The 22,815-nt window shown below is 40.8% G+C and overlaps 1 long non-coding RNA gene across 2 annotated transcripts; it reads left to right on the top strand.

Annotated features, from left to right (window-relative positions):
- The first annotated feature begins 3,698 nt into the window (after nucleotides 1-3,698).
- Nucleotides 3,699-10,734, top strand: LOC148314417 (uncharacterized). Of its 2 annotated transcripts, none has more exons than XR_015841772.1 (7): nucleotides 3,699-3,840; nucleotides 4,495-4,614; nucleotides 5,415-5,549; nucleotides 6,799-6,987; nucleotides 9,282-9,377; nucleotides 10,340-10,492; nucleotides 10,597-10,734. It is a non-coding gene; the product is annotated as an uncharacterized LOC148314417 (long non-coding RNA). The 2 variants fall into 2 exon arrangements; XR_015841773.1 differs by having other exon boundaries at nucleotides 10,276-10,492.
- Nucleotides 10,735-22,815: the final 12,081 nt, after the last annotated feature.

The following is a 22,815-nucleotide window of genomic DNA, read 5'->3' as shown; positions in this document are numbered from 1 at the left end:
CAGCAAGCCAGTGTCGCAGAATACTTAGCAAAGAGTCAAAAAGCATCGCTACTTCCCGAACTTTCCATTCCTACGTTTAAAGGCGACCCTCTGCATTATAAAACCTGTATAGGTGCCATTGAACATGGGATTGAAGGCCGTACAAGTGATAACCGTGATCATCTTCAATTTTAGCTGCAGTATACTAGTGAACAACCACATGAGTTGGTGAAGAGCTGCATCCATATGGAACCTCTGACAGGATATACCAAAGCAAAACAAATCTTGAAGGAGTTTTATGGTGATGACTTCATGATAGCAGAAGCATATTTAAAGGAAGCCATGGATTGGCCAACAATCAAGTCTGAAGATGGTGTTGCACTTCAGTCTTTCACATTATTCCTTATGGGCTGTTTGAACATAATGGCAGATGTTAATTACATGGAGGACTTGGACAACATGGCTAATATAAAGGCATTGGCAAACAAACTTCCATACAGACTTATAGAATCTTGGAGAAAATTTGCCTGCAATCTCCAAGAAAGAACAAATAGAAGAGTGAAGTTTAAGGATTTTGTTGACTTTGTTGACAAGCACGAAAGATTCTATAAAACAGAAAACAAAATCACAACACACAGAAACACCAAAATCAAAGAAAGTCTTCACAACAGTCATTGTGCCCGCTAAAGGAGTGGAAGAGTTTAAACCTGGCTAGTTTTATTCGATGTCCTGCATCTTGTGTCACTGTTATTCTGTGGAATGCTGTGTGTGTGGCTGGTGAAGTTGGAAAAAGAAAGTGAAAGAATGTGAGGTTTGGGAGGTTTTAGGTCGGTGCCTGGCGCAGACAGATACCTCGAGGGGGAAGGGATGCACAAGAAACTGGACCCTTCAGCCACAAGCAGGAGGGGCCACCACTTGAAGAAAGACCAAGAGAAGCAAGCTAAAGTTAACTGCAGCATACACATAGCCAATAGAATCATGCCAGGATGCCTTTGTCTCTGTGTCATTTGCATATTGTGTCTATAAATTAATGCTGAACAGCGAAGACAGAGAGAGCTGTATTGAGAGGGACCCAAACTCAAGTTGTAGATTTGTGTGTTAGGAATAAATCCACTCGTGTGTGAAAATGCCGGCTTCCTGATACCTTTCTATTGCAGAACGAGCGCGCATATTGTTGGATGAGTGAGAGTTGGGTAAAGTCACAAATTGGAGTCAGATTATTAATTTGAGTTTGCATTGGTTTAAAATTAAATTCTAACATTGATTTAAAGATAAATTCCAACACCGCCAAGATGGAAAACAACAAAACCACCACGCCAAAGGCAGAACCTGTTTCAGTGGATGCTATTGCCAAACCATGTGCTAATTGTAATGGAGAGCAACAGTCTCACAATTTGTAAGGAATTTAGGAGAAAGCATCACAAGGATAAGATTGACTTCTTGAGGAGCAAGGGTCTGTGTTTTGCATGTTTGATGCACGGTCGCATTAGCAGTTGCTGGAAACAAAAGCTTCAATGTCAAGAATGCTCTAGACTGCATCCTACAGCACTACACATTGTCCATAAACTTCTGCAAAGAAACAGCCTAAGACGATTGTGAATAGCAGTACCTATTAAGCGCCCTCGTACAAACAACAGAAACCTGGGGTGTCACTGGGGCCTGTAAATAGGACTGCATCCTTTCAATAATTCCGGGATGGGTCAAGGCACAAAAAGGAACCAAGACAGTGACGACTTACTGTCCGGTTTAAAAATGCCCTGACGCCTTTTTTAGACTGAAATAACTTACTAAAGTTTTCGTTTTGTGCCATTCAGAATGGGAGAGGGAGCCAGGAGGCGAAACAGCCGTCTTGCCAGTTCAATCCCGCACACCCTCTGACTCTCACCCTCCGTTCTGCCTTTTTATTGAAACTAACTCATCAATAACTAATCACCAGAAGACAGAAAAGCATCAACAACTAATCACCAAGAGACAGAAAACATCAATAACTCACGGTATAAAGGTCAGTTTAACTAAAGCATCAATAACTAATCACCAGGGACTCCAGCAGGCAGAAAATCATAACCCAAGGTCAGTTTAACTAAACACATCTTCAGGATACGGTGTCTGTGTGTGTGTGTGTTAAAATAACAAGTAAGTGTCTCTGTGTGTGTTAAACATTAATGAGTGTATAAAAACATGATTATGAATACACAAACTGATTACCTATCCTCAGCCCATCTTACATTTCCCCCCTGTTGTGGATTTAAAAATCATGTCCTTACGGCTTTAAGACAGATCATCATAATGAAATCATACAACAGTGTGATCATCAGTGGAGGAGCGAAAACCTCACATTAGGGAAAAATTCCCCTCCTCCCTTCCGGCGTAGAATGAGATCCTCATAATTTGATGACCATCAGGGAATAAAACTTGTCCCTGGGGTGACTTGGTGGAGGCCCTTGCCTCGTTGTAGGAGAGGACAGCCGTCCTTACCTCCCGGATCTTCGTGTATGGTGTGTGTGTGTGTGTGCACGTGTGTGGACAGGGGCAAGAAGTCCATGTGTTTTTACGTTTTAGTGTCCAGTTTGAGTTCGTCATTCTCAACATTAATCAGGTTGTAACGGTACATTTGGGCAACAAACCTACGATTAACCATCATCTTTGTCATAAAAATAATGCAACATGAACAGACTAAACATAACAAAATGAAAACTATAATTATCCCTATATATTGTTTTTTTAAATTCTTCATAGTGGTCATAACATCAATAATTGTTTCATTTTTATTAAAAATTTAAATGCAGTAATGTACTCCAATCAAGGCTGATATTCCTTTGTTATGTACGTCATTAATTTCCAAACAATATCTAATCTTTTTGTTCTGTGGCTTCAACATATTTATCATCTCATCAATATTAGCACCACAGAGTACTGAGTTTCGAGATCCTCACAATAGTCGTTCTCAAAATGATATTTTTTTTAATCAATTTAGCTTTGTTAAGGTAAGATATTTTATTGACAATCTAACATTAATATGCAAAGAACATGTACATTAGTACGAAATGTAAAAAAAAATTGTGGTGGGGGGGGTGCGAATTGTTTTCTTCTTGGTAGGGGGGGCATGACAGGAAATAATTGAGAACCACTGGTCTAGTCACACACCAGCTCGGGTTCATTCCCTACCAGAGAAATGACATTCCATGTCCCCAGAGCTAGGCGCTTTATGTTGCCGGGGATTGGACTGCCTTTGACTGCCTCCTAGCTCAAAGGAAACCGAAATTCTTTGGTCCCGCCCACTGGTAGTGAGCCGAAGCCCTTGTATTAAATAATAAATAAATACATAAAATAAAAAAATTAATAAATTTAAAAAACGGACCGATCCACTGCTTGGGTTAGTTTGACCCACCTTGAGATCCGTTCCCACTCAGTGACAGTGTCTACAAGCCACTGCCACCAGGCCAGTGAACCGACGTCCAGGCAGTGACAAAAAACGTGATCAAATTACATTGCTCATCATAAGGTGTTTGTGAGACGCTCTTTGTATGTTTCCTCAATTAAGACCTGTTTTCCATTGGTGTATTTGAAAAAAGTGGTGAACCTGTTAAATTCACTACAAAACGTTAAGAAGATGAAAGTAATGTTTGAAGGAATATTATTTTTCTATCGACATGCCGGCGGGCGGGCACAGATAGAGAGTGATAAAGCAGCACCACCCGCGCGGGGCGTGCTGACGAAAAGGCAAGCGCTCCTCCTCTCATCGCGTCCTTATTAAGACAGAAAAAAGACGCTGTTGAATTTGACCTATTCGCAGTTCGAGCAGGTGCTTAACGCTGGAGAATATCACCACTTCGAAGTTCGAACTGCTGTTGAAACGGAGAGGTAAGTGTTTTTCGTTTGTTTTTATTCAAAACATGCCTCCAGTGCATTTGTTCATGGTTAGAGATAGTTGTGTGGAAAACACTATACAAAGTAGCACCATGGATGTGGGCCTACAACACTGGCCTAGCAAACATGTGCTCCTACATCGACATAATTGACGAGCTCCAGTTAAGCATTGAATAATTATAAAACGTCATGGTGCTTTTACTCATTTAAAGAACTAAACCGACGCGTATTTTCATCCGGTGGTCAGGTTTGCATTGAATGTGAGCACGAGGGACGCTAGCTTGTTGCGTTAGCTTTGCGGAGCTAACAGCTTGCACTTTTGTTATAGAACAACAGAATGCAAGTACCATGATAATTTCTGTCATTAATTTTTCTGTAAGACACGATGTTCACTGGTTAATTACATGATTCTTAAAGCAAAGGTTACTGTGAATGCAATTTTGGTAAGATTTTTGTAGTCACACTGCATAAATCTGTCTGTTGTTTAAACTTCAATATAAACTATTATGGTTGAAATCGTTAATTGGGATGGAGGGATTGATATTTTTTTAATTTATAATTTATTTTTCTTACACTGATATTGTTAAAACTCCATTTAGCCTATAGTATTAATAATTCTCAACACAAAACTGTCTTTTTTCTTTATAGAATAAACAATGCCTTCCCTGAGATGCAGGAAGTCCCCAAAGCAGGATACTATTGAACATGCAGTCAAGGGTCTGGACAAGACTGCAGAGTTAGAAGCGAAGTATATAAACTCATTTAAAGGTATGATGTTAACGCTTTTGCTAAGATATATTATTGTTTTCTGATAACCAAGCTGACATCGTTTTTTAAGTGGTTATTTTACATTAAGAGTGTCTTGACCTTTTCTTTGTCAGTTTCAAGTTATTTCAGTGAGCGTGAAACCTGATGGTAGGAGTTCGATCTAAATTAAGGCTGTACTTGATGACGCCCTCCGGCATTTTTATACCACAATAGACCGGTGAACAAGTCCGATATTGATAGTCTAGTGTAAAGCACGTTATACGTCACAGAGATCACGTGACGCGATCCAATATGACTGTGTATACAGTGTATGTCATTGTTATGAAACTAAATAATCTTAAAGTTTTTTTTTTACGTAACCAGGTGCCATTGACATTTGTACTTTCAGTCCTAATACATACTGGCTAATGCAATGCTGGAAAATGAATTTTGGCTGGTCTGTTCCTTTAAAATCATAAAGAAGGGCTCTGCTCTATCCCTCACAAGAAGCAATGGATGGCCGAGTGGTCTAAGGCGCCGCGTTCCGGACGCAGTCTCCCCAGGAGGCCTGGGTTCGAATCTCGTGGCTGCCAGGATGGCTGAGTGGTCTAAGGCGCCGCGTTCAGGACCCAGTCTCCCCAGGAGGCCTGGGTGCGAATCTCGAATTTCCCCATTGTGGGACTAATAAAGGCATTATTATTATTATTATTATTATGTTTCAAACCACCCTACATTAGTATAGTGGCCCAAATGAATATGATGACTCCTTATTTGTGTGCTTAAAAATATGACGAAGCTATCTTGATTTCCCTGTTAACTAGGTCGAGGAGTATTTACCAAGGCCCCTTTCAGGAAAGACGACTTTATTCTTTATTATGGAGTACAGAGGAAAATTGATAGATTCTGATAAATCTCAACGCAGGAAGATGGATGGAAGAGGCACTGTCTTTTTGGAGGTGAGGCAAAGATTGAGATGTTATCTTATTTTTGTTTTTATTTAAAAAAATAAACACATACTCATCCCATAAGTGTTAGGGGAAAAATCATTCTCTAAGCAAAAATGTATACCGTATTTTCGCACCCAAAAGACGCGCCGTGTCAAAGGGCGCAACACCTGTTGAGGCCGCTATTTCTGTCTTTGTAACATATACTGGACGCACCGCCTGACAAGACAATAGCACAGCTGCTGTTAGCATAGCATGAACTTGGCAGAGCTGCCCACACTGACACAGCCGATAGCAGCCTACTATGCCCCAATAACATGAGCAATCACCCCATTGTTGCAGCAGACGCCAAGTCTCTATTGACAATAGCTGACAATGGCTCAGGCCAATATTAGGTGCATTGGCAATAGCCTACAAAGCAACGTCAGGGGAGGGACTTGGCTGCTCACCACACTCCTTAGAGTCACGGTTTCAAGAAAAAATAAAAAACTCATCATACAAGCAAACAATGAAACATAGAAATAAGATTAACACAAACATGTATCTCTCATGCCATCAATATACCCAAAAAAAATGAAAATAATACAAAAGCCACTCAGCCTTAGCTAATTCAAGCAATGCATTCTGGGAGCAGAGACCCACAATCCCATAGCTGTTTAGAGAGATTTGCATGGCTGTTTAAAGAGATGTGCTGTTATGCTTTGGACTTTTTGTCTGTTGTCTAAACCTGGGACGTTTCTTGCTTGCAATAACATAAATGATAAGACAGACTAAAACATTGTGGACAGCTGCCCTTTGTCCAGCTTTTTCCAACACCATCACCCAAACATTATAGTCAGATGGTGTATTTGTCACGGTCGATTGTAAGCATGGACAACTCACTCTTTGCCCAGCAGGGTGTGCTAACATGCACTTCCAACAGCTCGTTGATGACAAGGGCTGATGGACGTGAGTGGTACTTTGTCCATTTAATGGACGCATCGACTGACAGGGCGCTTTGTTTGCTTATGACTGCGAAAATACGGTGATTACTTTTATTCATGCGTTGAATCTGTACAAATGAAAATATAGACCATGAAGTCTCAAAGACAAGCTGTTAATAGGGTCTGATTCCAATAGAAATTTCTTGTATGATTTGATTTAGAAGATTTAAAAATTGTGGATTTCCTATTTTTATGTTTTGTGTACACAAGATTGTCTCAAAGATTAATTTCTGACATTGATTGAATAATTGTTTTTTTTTTTTTAAATCTATTTTAAGTGTTGATGCCGCTCAAGAAGATGGCAGTCTGGGAAGACTGGTTAATGATGACCACATGCACCCCAACTGTAAAATGAAGAAGAAGACAACAGAGGACAGACCACACCTCTGTCTGTTTGCGCTCCGAGACATTGATGTTGGCGAAGAAATAACTTAAGACTATGGACCAGCTGGCCTTGGAGAACACAGGTTTGTAAGATGCATCTTTAAGTACAATAACAGAGCCCACTTGTGGTGTTCTGGTGATGTAGTTTCCAATTAGTTTGGCAATCTAATAAATGTATGTTGAGGTTTCTATGGAAGTTGAACATGCTGACTGACTGGGGGAGTTCTCCATTGTCCACTATCTGTAATTCAAATTTGTGGGTCTGAGTCAAAGTTTGGCTCTTCAGGAACAACGAACTGGTCAGGGAGTGACAGTATTACAAAGTTCTGCGTTACTCTTTTCTGGGCGGTGGCCCTGTTAGGCCATCATATGCCATATTGCAAATATCCCCATTGTGGGACTAATTAAGGACATCTTTATGTTGTGGTTTCCCTACCAGAACCAGCACCAACCCTGTATATTCATGATATAAAACACTGTTTCAATTTGATATTTAGCCTTTCTATACTGTAAAAATAGAAGACCCCAGGCTTTCCTGCGCCCCCTTGCCCAATTGGTGGTGTTCAGGAGACAACCTGGGACTGAAATATCAGTCACAACCAGTGTTGTTTTCGTCACTGATGACTATGACGAAAATACTTCGTTAACGCCCCTTTTTTAATGACGATGACAAGCTAAACGAGGTTCTTTTATGACGAAAACATGACGTGATGTACATGAATTTTTTTCGTTGACGAGACAAAATTGTTAGCATGTGGTTCATAAATTATTTTATGTTGCTTTTAGTGAAATAAAGCCACGACAGTTGCCCAACAAAATGTTTTGCTTCTCTGCTTATTTTGGAGCAGTGAGCATTGATTCCACTGTTGCCACTTTTTTCTGTTTGTAATGAAGAATCCTTTGTAGTCCATCCAAAAGTCTTTGTTATTGGGTGGAAACCTTGAATGCCTTGTTTTAACTCAAATGGACTTAAACCCATCCATCCATCCATCCGTTATCTGTACCGCTTCTCCTCACTAGGGTCGCGGGGGGTGTTGGAGCCGATCCCAGCTGTCTTCGGCAGTAGGCGAGGTACACCCTTGAATTGGTGTCCAGCCAATCGCAGGGCATACATAGACGAACAACCATCCACGCTCACACTCATGCCTAGGGGCAATTAGAGTGTCCAAGCAACTTGCCATGCATGTTTTAAGAATATGGGAGGAAACCGAATTACCCAGAGGAAACCCACGCAGGAAGGCCGGAGCCAGAATCGTACCTACGACCTCAATATTGTGAGGCCATCCTGCTAACCAGTTGGGCCACCGTGCCGCTTGGACTAAAACCTTTGTGAATAAATTGACGAAAACTAGGGTAAAACTTTTTTTGCGTTTCCGTCGATTAAAACTGGACTAAAACCCTTTTTTTAGTTTTCGTTGACTAAAACTGGACTAAAACTATAACGAATTGGGATGACTAAATGTGATGTAAACAAATCAGCACTTTGTCCAAATGACTTGGACAAAATCTAAAATGCCTGCCAAAAACAACACTGGTCACAACACGTGTCTACAGAAGATTAATTGGCATGGGCGAAATTAATTAGTTTTATTTCATTCATGAGCTTATGTTTTGTTTTGGGTGGCTAAGGCTTAAAATGTGTAAAAATCTAATCCAACCTCAAATATAATTAATTCAATAAATTTATGATGCTACTAAAACATCGAAGCAGCCTCCTCCAGGCTTTACAGACTCAGAAATGGAGGTATGCGTATCGTGTACTCATCCTGTCGTGTCTCGAGATGTTAAAATTGCAGTTAGATAGACGTGTGCTGATTAGACAAGACTTCTAATATATCTGGTGTCACAGGATATTTGTCAGTGAATGTGTATGTCTGGTTTGAGGCTCACTCAGCTTTTTCTTGTGTTGTGGGGTCCAGTTGAGTTGAATTGCGTGTCAGGTATGTTGGCCATCTGACACCCAACTGTCAGGTTTGTGTTTGTGGGGACCCCGTAGAGCCATTTTTATTGTTGACATAAATCATAGCTAATCATCTTTTCCTTCATTATCATATGAAATACAGTTAGGAGTTGTATGTGCCTTTACTATGTTATAATCTTAGAACCTACCAGCCACTACAGGTGTCCGACAAGAAGACTTTTGGCTGTCCTGTGCTCCATTGCGCCCCTGGTGGCGTTCAAAAGACAACCTGTGACTGAAATATCAGTCACAACATATCTCTACTGAAGATTAATTGTCATGCGCTAAAGTAATTGGTTTTGTTTCATTCGTGAACTTGTTAGTTTTTGTTTTGGGTGGCCAAAGCCTAAAATGTGTAAAATTCTGATCCATTTTCTTTTTTTAATTCATTAAATTAATATTCAACTTGTTCATTAGGATGGAGGACAACCGACAATGACTGAATCGGCTGAGGTTGATGCCACCAGAACATCGAAGCAGCCTTCTCAAGTTTTGACAGACTCTGAAAAGGAGGTATGCGTATCATGTGGTCATCCTGTCGTGTCTTGAGATGTTAAAATTACAGTTAGATAGACCTGTGCTGGTTGGACAAGTTTTCTAATATATCTGGACATAAATCGTAGCTAATAATATTTTCCCTCATCATCATATGATATACAGTTATGCCTAGTATATGTCTTTACTATGTTACAATCTAAGAACCTACCAGCCACTACAGTTCTCTCATTGGGAGACTTAAGCTTTCGTCAGGTTGTCGACTGCTGCATTGCCCTCTTATTGGCTTTAAGTACACAACCTGTAACTGAATTATCTGTCAGAACAGAACCTATGTGTCTACAGCAGGTGATTTGGCATGTGGATTCTTCAGATTTTTAGAAAATAGGTAAAATTGTGATCAAAAGTTTAAAATGTCTAAAATTCTGGTATAGTTTGCAATAGTATATCTATTAAATCATTTCAAAACTTCTTAACAAGGATGGAGAACATTGGCTGTGACCGAATTGGTTGAGGTTTAGATTACCAGGACCATTGAGCAGCCTCCTCGGGATCTACAAATTTAGGAATGAAGATATGCATCCCATGTTACAATCCTGTTATGGCCCGAGGTTTTGAAGTTGCAGTTACATATTGGGCTGGGCGATATGGCTGATAAGTACATAGCGATATAAGTATTTCATATGGGTCCATCGATACACATTGAATTCTTTTTTTATATTATTTTATTTATTATCGTTTTTATTTTCCAATATTTTCACTGCCCTGTTAAAAAAACATTTAATGTAGTTTTCCTCCCGGGAGCTTTTTGTTACGGTCAATTAATTTTGTTATTACATTATTTTGTCATATCATTCATCAATATTTTAGTTTTTTTTTTTTTTTTCAAATAGAATTAAGACCTTTTTCTGTGCAGATTCCTCTGGGGATTAAGTATTTAATGGGTTCTCAATTTTCTCTTGGACTCTGATGCAACCCAGTCTCCTCCCTTGGACAAAAAATATGGGCTGAATCTTCCTTGGAATAACGACACAGATTCTGACGAATCATTGTCAAATCCTGCCCCTGAACTTTGCGCCTCAGACCCAGACCATATTACTATCCCAAGGCTCAGGAGGACCAAAAGTATACAGGTAAACAACCCATATAGATTTCAGGGAATCTTACAAGCAAATTGCATATATTTTATTGGTCTCCTGCCTTCTATCCTTTATATTTCGTTGTTGTTGTTTTTTAGATTAAAAAAACAGGCTGACTTTGGAATGGATAAGCATTATTACTCCAACTCAGATGACAGTGGAGATGAATATATTCCGGATACAAGTGAGGCCTCTGATTCAGACGGAAGTGAATCTTTGAAAATTGTGGACCCTCTCTTGAAGTCTAAGAATGCCTTCAGAGATTTTTCTCCCACACCACGAATCTCAAAAGCCACCTCAACGCAGGTTGTTAATCAAGGGCGTTCACCCGTTCGGAGGAGTAGCAGCACTGGTGTGATTCTTGAATTCTATGGCTCTTCAAATATTTGTGCAGTTTAACACAAATCATCCAAAATAGAATTCAAGCACATCTGTGACAGAAATTCAAATTCAGAAGTCAAAGAGAGAGAACAAAAAAAAAAATCTAATGCTGCGCTTCTTCCGAAGACATATACTGTAAACATTAAATGTATGTTAGGACAATCTTGAAAAAAGTATTAGAACACCCTTTACTTTTATTTCTTGTTAATTTTATTAACCAAAATATGTCCATTTTTATTGCAGATTAATGAATACAAAATTAAAACTCTAATCAGCTACTTTTTAATCGTTATATTTGTATAAACAAATGTTATACATCTGTGTGTTAACTTATACAAGAAATGACGGAAAAGCAAGGGTGGTTTAGTATTTTTTTATCGTATATAGTCTGTATAATATCTTTAACCTATGCTGATGCTGTTTAATACTGATTTAAATAATAATAATAATGTCATAATCTGTTGGTTTTACATGAACAAAACCTTTCAAGCACTTTTTAAAATTCTAAATACTACCTCTTGTCAGTAAGTTGGTTCACAGCACTGCCTTGGAGTGAAAGTGTGTAGTGCTGAGACAGTCGGTATGTGCTGAGTCGTCTGACGTTTGTGTGACTGGTACCCAGGAAGGTAGCAAAACCAGGCAGTGTGTATGTCGTACCCAGGAAGGCAGAGAAACCAAGCAATATGTATGTGGTACCCACGAAGGCAGAGAAACTAAGCAGTGTGTATGTGGTACCCGGGAAGGTAGCAAAACCAGGGAGTGTGCATAGATACAGACCCCAAAAGTGATTAAAACCAAATAAAGTCCCCAGAAGATCATCTGTAGTCAGGTGAAGGACCCTGTACTTTGTTCAACTCATTTACTCCCTTAGACGTACAAAGACGTCTTTTAATGCAATGGCGCCCTCTACCAAAGACGTATAAGTACGTTTCCTGTCTTTTTTACGTCATAGTGTACATAAGGGTCTGATGCAACCTCTGACTGAGAATCAGCCTTGTCCGCATTGTGAATCATGTAAAAATCACCCAGCAGGGGGCAGAGGTGCAAAAGATCCGCCTTGAATCTGCGCCAGAGGTACAAATGGGGGGCGGGATCCTGCGGTAGACTTATAAGTGTGGAGAGCAGCGTGGGTAGCAGCAGCATCGGCAGCACTAGCAGCAGTCGCATTAGTAGCGTTAGCAATGAAATCCTCCAAGCAAATGACGATCGAGGAATGCTTTTTTGTAAAAAAAAAAGCTTCCTAAAAGCATCAAGGCGATGGAGACGCTTTGGTTGAGAGGATGACGCTTCGTCGTCGTCACAACAAACAGGCGTCTAAAGAGGGTGCGCGTGCCTTGCGGCCTGCCTTCGGACAATAGCCAAAGCAGCTGAGAGTCCTCACCAGATCCCCCCGAACGAGGAGGTAAGCGCTCGCAAGTTACCATTGAACATGTGGTTTTACCCCTCATGCTTTTATTGTACATATCATGCATCTTGCGGGCAGAAAATGTCGCATAAATGTGCAGTTAGACGCGAGCGTATCTCCTCCCCGACGAGGAAACAACAATACTGAATGGTGTGGTAATCATGCATACTTTCTAAAATTCACAGATTGTGCATCCCGCGGCAAGAAAGTTCCTCCTCGTCTTGTTGGTGTAAAGAAAGGTAAATTATAATATGAAACTTCACACGCCAGCAATAAAATGCAGCAATAAATATATATTTCCAATTGTTTATATTTCTGTAATTTACAGGTTGTGCATCAGGAAGCAGTGGTTCCGGATGGCGTCACACTGGATGGCAACCGAGGAAAATCGACTTTACAGCAACCCCTGGACCACTGAATGCCGCTGCCCATTTGGAGTCTGAGGAGCCAGCTGATTTCCTGCAGCTGTTTCTCACGGATGAGCTTCTGCAGCACATCGCGGATGCCAGCAATCACTTCCCAGACAATTATTTTCACACAAACCCCAGTGGACAAACACAAGCTCGCCTATTTTCCACGGACCAGCAAAGCCAGACCACAACGAAAGTGTCGGGTCTGTTTGCGCAAAGGCAAACGGAGTGAAACAAGAATGTGGTGTGAACTATGTTGTGTGCCCTTGCATCAAGGCAACTGTTTTATTTTATATCACACAAAAAAAAAGTATGTATGACACTGATGTATTTCATTTTTGTACATAGTTCAACAGTTCAGTCGTTTAGTGTTATGTGCAAATAAATTTATTTTATCAAAAACATATTTTTTGTGCTTTTTTTTGTTATTTTATAGAAGGCATGCATTATTTAGATGTTAGAGGTGTCATAAAAGCCATAAATAATAGTGTCAAAGTTCAAATTATGGTCAAAATGCATCAGTTTACAAAAAGCTCATTTTCTCAGTTTTTTCCCCAGGGATTGGAGTTTTCATGAAATTTAGCTATTTTCAAATGCCGATTGTTCAAGAATGGAAAAAGATAGGAACAAACATTTTTTTTCTGTTGAAAGAAGAGAGTCTCATCTTTCTTCGGGTGTGCTCCATGTCTATATAGCATTAGAATACAATATTCTGTGGGCCTTGCAATATTAGTCAAAACCCAGGAAAACTCTGGGATTGAGTGGGTTGCTCCAGTGAAAATGGCTGGTATTTAATGAGTTAAGACTGGTTAGGACATCCGGCTCGCAGTCCCAAGGTGCAGGGTTCGATCCCGGGACCCAGCTTTCCTGTGTGGAGGTTGCATTTGTGAGTGAGTTTGAGCGCAGATGGTTGTTCGTCTTTGCGTGCCCTGCGATTGGCTGGCAACCACTTCAGGGTGTGCCCCGCCTACTGCCCGTTGACAGCTGGGTAGGCTCCAGCACGCTATCCTTGTGAGAATAAGCGGATTGGATATTACATGTATGTGTTTATGCCCTAGGCCAGGCGAGGGCAAACTACGGCCCGGGGGCCACATGCGGCCCGTTAAAAGTTTTAATCCGGGCCGCCGAACTTGAAAAAAATTTAATGAATAAACCTTGTTAATGTTTTATTTTCTAAACACTGTGGTTTTCAAAGACAAATATTATTGTTGGAATGCTTTTATTCACTTTCATATAAAATTAAATGTCTTTTTTTTCTCAGATGAGGTGAGGTTTCCAAAACACTCCATCCATCTGCTCCTGGTCCGGCCCCTCTGTCATATTTTAGAACCCATTGTGGTCCTCCAATCAAAAAGTTTGCCCGCCCCTGCCCTAGGCTTTGTGTCTTTGCTTGGTTGACTGTGTAATGAGTGTATGAATGCATTTCTTTCTACCAGACACCTTGGACTTCCCATGGCAGATTAATAATCTATTTTATCTATCCATCAGGGTCACGAATGTCATTTGATGAGTAGAGAATTTAGAGTCTCCAATTAACCTAATATACATGGATTTGCGCATGGAAACCTGAGAAAAAGCCCTTAGTCCTACTTTTCCATCTGAACCACTTTATCCTCACGAGGGTCACAGCCGTGACATCCCAGCTGACTTCAGAAAGTAAGTGGGCGACGACTCATGATCTCTTGGTTGAATAATATTGTTAGGGGCTCAAAATGGCCCTCTACAATAAAATGGCAGAAGAATATTACATACTCTCTGGCAGAAGAATATTGCGTTTTTTTGTTTTGTCCAATTAACTTAAATAAAACTTGGGAAAATTTAATGATTACATGTAAACCAGCTGGTCTTCCCCATACCAAGCCCTGGCTAAAACTGACTGAAAAATGCATGATGTGTGCCTTTTAAACTCCTCGGCCCATCCACTATGCCAGGGATGGGCAAACTTTTTGATTGGGAGGGGGGGGGGGCACAATGAGTCCTAAAATACATTTAATTTTAAACGAAAGTGAACAAAAGCATTACAACAATATATATGTCTTTGAAAAACCACAGTATTTAGAAAATAAACCATTAACAAGGCTTATTCATTTAATTTTTTTCAAGTTTGGGGGGCTGGATTGAAACGTTTAACGGGCCACAAGTGGCCCCCGGGCCGTAGTTTGCCCAAGTGCCCTAAGCCAATTGATTCTAAAAAATAACAGTTTTCTTCATCAAAACAACATTTTATGATCAACATAAATGTTAGTGAGTACATAAAGGTATACTCATTCGATCTATCATAACCCCATGCACTTAGACTGTACAAAAAAAAGAAAATTTTTATTTTAAAACCTAGTATTTCGCCATGACGTCACACGCTAGCGTCAAGTGCTTGGCGCTAAAAACCCGGAAGTAACAGCGGCGCTCGGTTTGAAAGTGGAGAGTTGTGCATGGTAGGCGAATTCGGGAGAAATGTTTGTTGAACACGAGGACTGTGGCGTAGAAGATGGTTTAACAGCGATCTAGTGCGCACCCAACCGTGATGGCTGACCAACGAAATAAATGTGGACCGACGGAGTGGACTGACAGGACGTGGAAAACAGGTGTGTGGCATGTGTGCGTGTGCACGAATGTGGGAGCGCGTTCACTATGGTGGCAGCGATCGCAAAGCAGCAGCACCACTCCTTGACAAAAGTATTGTACTTTCTCTGATGTTTTGGGTTTGCTCTGCTTTGGGGTTTGTAGTTCTGGCCACGCAAAAGTAACAAAGCAAGTTCTTGGATGTCTGCTTTTTTCTTGAACTGTTAATTGGTTAACATCGTGGCTCTTATTTTTATCTAATGTATGGAGTTTGGTGGCTATCTATATGCACAACTATATTAGTTGCACTTGAAATTGCATACAGAAAATTAGTATAAATAGGTTACGCTATAAAGTATAACAATATTAACAATCGTTATTGTTGTTACTGTTTATTTATTTTATTTTGCAATAACTGTGCTCCAAGCTTAGCTGTTGTGCCAGCTGCCAAGTAAAAATATGTAATCTCACTCAATAATAGGAATAAATACTTAACTAACATCTCAATTTTTCGGGTTGGGCTGTGGGGGAGGGGAGGGTGGCTGCCTGACATAAAGCAGACTGTCCTGCACATGCGCAGACCAGCCGAGTGTGTGAAGTGTGCGTAAGTGCAGTACCGGGACCGACCACTAGACAGCGATCCTGAGTAATTTTTCCGCACACACATTTCTAGCACACTCGTCTTGTTTTTGTGACCTTCCTGGGAAGCCCTGAAACTTTGACAGGACCTCCCCCTGAGCTTCTTATCACTGAATTCAATGCTCTTTTTTGTGGGGCCCAGATTTTTGGTCCCCACAAAAATTTTGGTCCCCTACAGTGGGTGTGCTGTCCAATGTTGGTCCCCAACATGTAGCTTATACAAACACACACACACACCCCTACTTGTTTTTGTGACATTGTTGGGCCACCTGAGCAAAACTCACATTGTGGGAACCACCCTTTCTAGTGGTTGTACAGCTCTGAAAAAAATCAGGCAGTGTCCAGGAATTTAGTTAAACACAAAAACCACTTCAAATTACCAATTAATGACCTGGAGGTCAAATGAGTGACTCAAGTGCATGTAATTCAGTCACTGTAGCCCAAAGATTCTCTGGGCCAGTGGATGAACCATTATTCGTCTTGGACAGCATTGAAGCAGGCCGTAGCCTGGTTTCTAAAGCTGAAAGACTTACTGACAGAGTAAAGGAAAATAGAAAGGAGTTAATCACATTAGGTGAAGAAGGCAAGATGAATTTATTCAAGAGAACTGTCAAAGGAAAGTATTTGACCTGCGACGACTTGGATAAAGCAGAAAGAGAACTTGTGAAATACTGTCAAAGGCGAAGTTTCAAAAAAGATTTAGCCATATTTGAAAAACAAAAAAGGGTGAAGAAAAGTAGCCCACTTTACAAGTTCAATATAGTACTTCAAGATGGTGTCATGAGGGTTGGTGGACAGTTGAGCCACACAGCCATGCCTGAAACAGCAAAACAGCAAGCCATCTTGCCAAGGATTCACATAACACAAAGCTAGTCCTGAGATACATTCATGAGATTACAGCTCACGCTGGAAGGAACCACATGATGGCTAATCTGCATCAACAGTTTTGGATACCTCGAGCTGCTAGAGTCATCAGAAGAGTGCTACCTGACGATCCGCCTTTCAAGAGAATTGGCGTTGATTATTTTGGTCCATTCTAAGTAAGTAGGGTTAGAGGACAAGTAAAGAGATACGGCGTGATTTTTACATGTCTCGCTGTACGAGCCGTACATCTGGAAATTGCATCTTCACGTGACACAGATGCTTGTCTCAACGCAATCCGAAGATTTCTTGTCAGAAGAGGACAAGTGAGAGAGATGTATTCTGATAACGGAACCAACTTTAGATCAGCTGACAGTGAAATGAAGAAATCAATCAAAGAATGGAACACTAAGTAAATCGAGAAACACTTGCTGCAAAAAGGTATTCAGTGGCATAGCAATCCCCCAGCAGGTTCCCACCACGGAGGAAGCTGTGAGCGACTTATTTGGTCTGTGAGAAAAATCCTGAATGTCACTGTAAAAGAACAAATTTCGGGTGAAGAAAGTCAATATACCTTGCTTGGTGAGGCTGAAGCAGTTATAAACAGCAGGCCTATCACAAGGACATCTTCCGACCTCAACGACTTGGAAGCACTCACACCCAACACTCTGTTGTGGCTGAAGGTCAAACCTGAGTTACCTCCTGGAGTCTTCTGTAAAGACGACCAATACGCCCCAATACGTACCTCTGGGAATGAGCTGGTCAGCTCTTTAAAGAGTATTATGTAAGTTGAAATACATTAATCCATTTTTCTTTTTTGGACCATCTTTAACTGTGTAGTGTGTAATGTCTAAAATACAAAATGATCTGATTTTAGGGTGCAGTTGACGACTGTGGCACAGGTCCTCGCTCTACAAGTGCTAATAGTCTTCGGCAAAGAGAAAAATCTGCCATAAGGTACAGAAAACATTGGCATCAGAGTAAATGGATGCATGTTTTTGCAATGTGCGAGGAAACTGGCGAACTCAGAGAAAACTACGCAGGCTTGGGAGAACATGCAAACTCTACACAGGAAGGCCGGAGCCGGAATCGATCCCACAACCTCTGCATTGTGAGACCATCGTGCTCACAAGTCGCCCACCGTGGCGGCCGTCCATTATGAATGCCATCCCACCATCCATTATCTGTACGGCTTCTCCTCACAAGGGTTGCGGGGGGTGCTGGAGCCTATCCCAGCTATCTTGGGGCAGTAGGTGGGGTACACCCTAAACTGGTTGCCAGCCAATCGCAGGTCACACAAAGACAAACAACCATCCGCGCTCACACTCACACCAATTTAGGGTGTCCAAACAACCTGCCATGCATGTGTTTGGAATGTGGGAGGAAACCGGAGAACCCACGCAGGCGTGTGGGAAACATGCAAACTCCAAACAGGAAAGCCGGAATCAATCCCGCGACCTCTGCATTGTGAGACCATCGTGCTAACAAGTCGCCCACCATGCATCCCTGCTAAATAAATGATTAATTTTTACATTTTAGTATTTGTAAGCGATCTTGTGTTCATGACAGCATTTTCAACAGTGTGGGTGTTTGTATGAAAGCATTTCACTCGTGTATGGGCATGAGCATGTTTCAGTTGTATTTATGAATAACAATAATTTCACAATTGTGCCTGAGCGCCTTTCACTGGTGTGTATGAGAATGTTTCACCTATGTGTATGAGCGCATTTGACGAGTGTATGAGCAACAACTATTTCACTAGTGTGTATGAGAGCGTTTCACTCGTATGTATGATAGCGTTTCATAAGTATGCATGAGCAACAACAATTTCACTGGTGTGTAAGAGTGCATTTCAGAAGTGAAGCGATTCCTGACTTTTGTCCCCAACGGCACCTCATACTCCCCATCTCCCGCTCACTTCTCCTGACCCCATGAGCCATCCCCGTTGCTACTACATGGAGATTTGATGTGTTTTTTTGTTTTTTTTGTTATTAGCTTCTTCAACATCTCTTCTGATTCTCATCTCTTCTCTGGCGCTCGTCTCCGCCTGTCTGATTTGAAGTCGACCTCAGAATTTGCACTATTTTGACATGACTTCTGTGGTAATCACTACTGACATATTGTGTCATTTGCTCAATAATACATTAAAATTATAATAAATAATAAAAATGGGTCCGGTGCCGAGCTCTGGCTTCATATCTTTAAAAGTGGTCTTCTCAAATCTGTTACTAATGGCCTCTAAATCGGTTGTGGTAGAGAAGGGGCAAATTAGACCTTATGGCATCTTAATTTGGTCAAGTCTTGTACCCATTTTCAAGGCCAGCGACTATTGCTTTAGCTATATACAAGAAAAGGATTACTCTGAATATACACAACAACAAATCCCAGATGTCCATCCCAAATGTTGTTTCAAAATAATCCAGTTCAGATGATAAACAAATGTATTGGTATGTTGAGGTCATTATTTCAAATCAAAATATACACTTCTTTTTCAGACAATGGGGAGGATCGAAGAAGTGGAAAAGTTGCAGGAGTAACTTCAAAACAATGCAAAGAGACAGAATCTGGAAGAATGTCAAGTTTGTCCATGTTTATATTTCTGGAATTTAGTGGGCGTGCATCTCGAAATGTTTGGGGATGGTTCGGGCTGCCAGACAAGACTTTCACTGCGAGCGCTGGACCACTGGATGCTGCGGCAAACAGCGGACTTCTTGCAGCTATTTATTACCAACAAGCTACTCCTGCACATCAATGATGCGGATGGCACAGACGGCTTTGCAGACAATTATTTTGAGGCAAAACCAAGAGGTCTGTAAGCACTCTGAAAACAAAGTAAAATATTTGACACCCACGGCAAAGAAAGCCATGCTACAGCATAGGGCTGGGCGATAAACCGAAAATTTACCGTTACCGAAATTTATTACAATGACCGAAATCATTTTGCCCATGTCGGTAAATTCGATGAATAAAAAAAGAAAAGCCTTTTGTCTGCGGCAATGTTCATGCCCCTTTAAGACCGCTACAGCGCCTCTAGTCATGTGACTCCACCCGTCTGTCGCTCTCGTTGCTGGCGATTCAAATCCAGAAGCTTTCTCACCACCCACAACACATCCATGCTGTGCTGAAAGTTCAAAGTGAGAAGCAAGGTTCGACAAGTGACAACAGCCCATGAACGGAGGCGACACCATACGAGAGAACGTCTCAGAGGTGGACGCGATAGCCTAGCACATAGCTAAAGATAAAGCTCCTCTAGTTACGTGGCGCGCACAGGATTTAAACGCTTCATGAAAGCCGTATTTCCCGATATGGACTACATCGGGCCGGGAGCTTAGACATGTCAAGCATTTTGCATCTACATCCGACTTGTGGTCGGGTCGCAACATTGATCCCTGATTGAGCCTAACTGTGCATTACATAGATGACAAGTGGCGACTGCGCAGCAGAGTACTCGAGACGGCACATTTTCCCCGATAATACCCACTTGTTTATTTGGCTTGCATTGACATTTTCTTTCATTTTATTTCGCGTTTTTTTATTTGCCATTATTTACATCATGAGAGCATCTTGGCGCAATCTATTTGCAGAAAAAGATTTCGCAAGAGGTACCCTTTTTCTTTGTGACATTGTTCAAGTCATGCAAAGCAAGCTCAGGGTTCGCGGTTAACCGCTTCCCGATTGCCCGGGGCAAGTGAAATTTGGCCACGGGCAAGGTAAAATTATGGGCAACTTGCCCGACCGGGCAAGCATTTTTTAAAGCAGCCAAATATCTTTAATTTTGACGAAAACGGTGGTGTGATCTGTTTGTGTGCACTGTATGGTGATGGTTTAACCCAGACAACCCCTTATGTTTTGGTATGGTCCATTGGCCTTATCGGGGGCAATGGGCGGGCGCTACGGGGATCAGTTAGTTCAGTGAATGTCGAGTTAAAGTGGACGTCAATAAATCCCGCAGTATTGGAACTCGCTGTCGTAGCATCCTCATTTGAAGTTTGAAAAACACAACAAAAACCTACGATATTTTGGCCGAAAATTGACAGCCGGAAGTTTTCTTACCTTCTGCGCATGTTTACGAGTGGCGACGAGTTCGTTCAAATCCGAACATTTCGGATTCCTCTGACATGACTAAAATAGCTCGAATATTTTTAAGTAGACAATTCAGTTGTGAGTAAGGAAGGGAGTAATATTTGATTATTGGCTGTTAATTCATTAGCTCCATGATGTGACCTGACATAGTGTCAGTGACTGTGTTCTGTTTATGCTATGAAACTTATGGAGGCAGCACCACAGGCACTGGTCTTAAAGGAATACACAAATTTGCCACACTCATAATTTACTCATGTGATTCCTCAATTAATACGCTCTCCTGGACTTAAAATTGATCATCTGGATTGCTGTAATATCATTTTCCCAATTTAACATGCAGATTTGTTAATTATTAAAACTACAATTAACATTTTCAATAACTGCACAGGATGATACATTTGCTCTTGTGAGTAGGGTTTCATGGTTGATGATGAAAACAAGATTAATTTATGCTTATCAGATTATATGTTTATTTACATTTGTGGCGCACATTTTACAACCATAAACATTTTATTCTTAGAGAAAAAAAATTGTCACTTGCCCAAGTCGGGCAAGTAATTTGGCCACTCGGGCAAGGCAAATTTTAGTGGCACTTGCCCTATGGGCAAGCAGTTTTTAAAGTTAACCGCGAACCCTGCAAGCTATTTGGAATGTTCATACAAATGATTTTTGTACTTTTATTTTTCATTGAAAGTAAAGTGTACCAGTTGGTCAATAAAAAAAACAGTCAATATGCAATTCCTGCATTTATTTTGATTTTAGTCCACGTGGGAATTTATTGTGCATTTATCGTTATCGAGGTAAAATTGCTCGATTTCTCGCGATATTGATTTGAGGTCATATCGCCCAGCCCTTCTACAGCATGTATACAGTGTGAGACGTGTTGTGTTCACTTGCTCCAAGGCAATTGTTTTTAAGTGTATACCACATACCCAACGAATTGTGTAATTTGTATGGCGGGGTGTACACATGCGTTGCAAAAACACATGCACACACTGTCACTCACGCACTTCCGTATATAGTTTATTTCAGCACCTTTTGTCATGTTGTTTTTATTTTATAGAAGGAAAGCATTATTTTGATGTCTGAGCTGTCACAAAAGAAAAAATAGAACTGTTGAAGTCAAGTCAAGCTTGTGCTTGAAATGTTTGTTCTTAGTTTCTCAGTTTTTCGTGAGCAATGGGAATTCAGTTATATTCAAACGCTGTCAGGTAAAGGCTCCATATTTTTATAGCATTATAGCACACTATTCTGTGGGCGCTAGAATTGAAGGGTTTGCGTTAGTAAAAATAGGTGGGATTAAATGAGCTGAAGTGTATCTCTTGAGTGCTCCTTAAATATTTGCCTGTGTTGGTATATTTTATTTTGGTCGTGTCATGTTTATTCTTACGCTGAAAGAGACATGAGGTGTTCGAAAAAAATAAAGGATTTTTTTTTTTCCCGGTCAAAACTACCAATGGTGTCTGTTTTTTTTCCCTCCGTGAAATGTACGAGTTATCACTTTGACGCGCATGATGTCACGTGGCTGGAGGACTGGAAACTTGCACGAACAACATTTACGTTGAAATGTAACAATGACACATATATCGACATCTAACAAACATGCATGGGCATCTAACATTGACACTTACATTGACGTCTATAACATAAAACATTACAATCACATCTAACAAACACGGACATCTAACAGACACATCGACATCCATCATAAACATTTACATAGACATCGACATCTAACCAACCTCTACATAGACATCTTACACACATCGACATCTAACAAACATTTACATAGACATCTAACATAAACACATCTAATATAGACACATAGATTGACATCTAACATCGACACATTGAGATCTAACATAGACATACATTGACATCTAACATAGACTGTTACATCGACAACTAACATCGACACAAGGCTTTGTCAAATGACACGTCATGACGACATATACAGAGACACAAGGCACAACAGCATA

The sequence above is a fragment of the Idiotropiscis lumnitzeri genome, unplaced genomic scaffold (genome assembly GCF_059441095.1).
Source record: "Idiotropiscis lumnitzeri isolate Australia: NSW breed Sydney's pygmy pipehorse unplaced genomic scaffold, RoL_Ilum_1.0 HiC_scaffold_300, whole genome shotgun sequence".
NCBI lineage: Eukaryota > Metazoa > Chordata > Actinopteri > Syngnathiformes > Syngnathidae > Idiotropiscis > Idiotropiscis lumnitzeri.
This window is presented reverse-complemented; position numbering and strand designations above follow the sequence as displayed.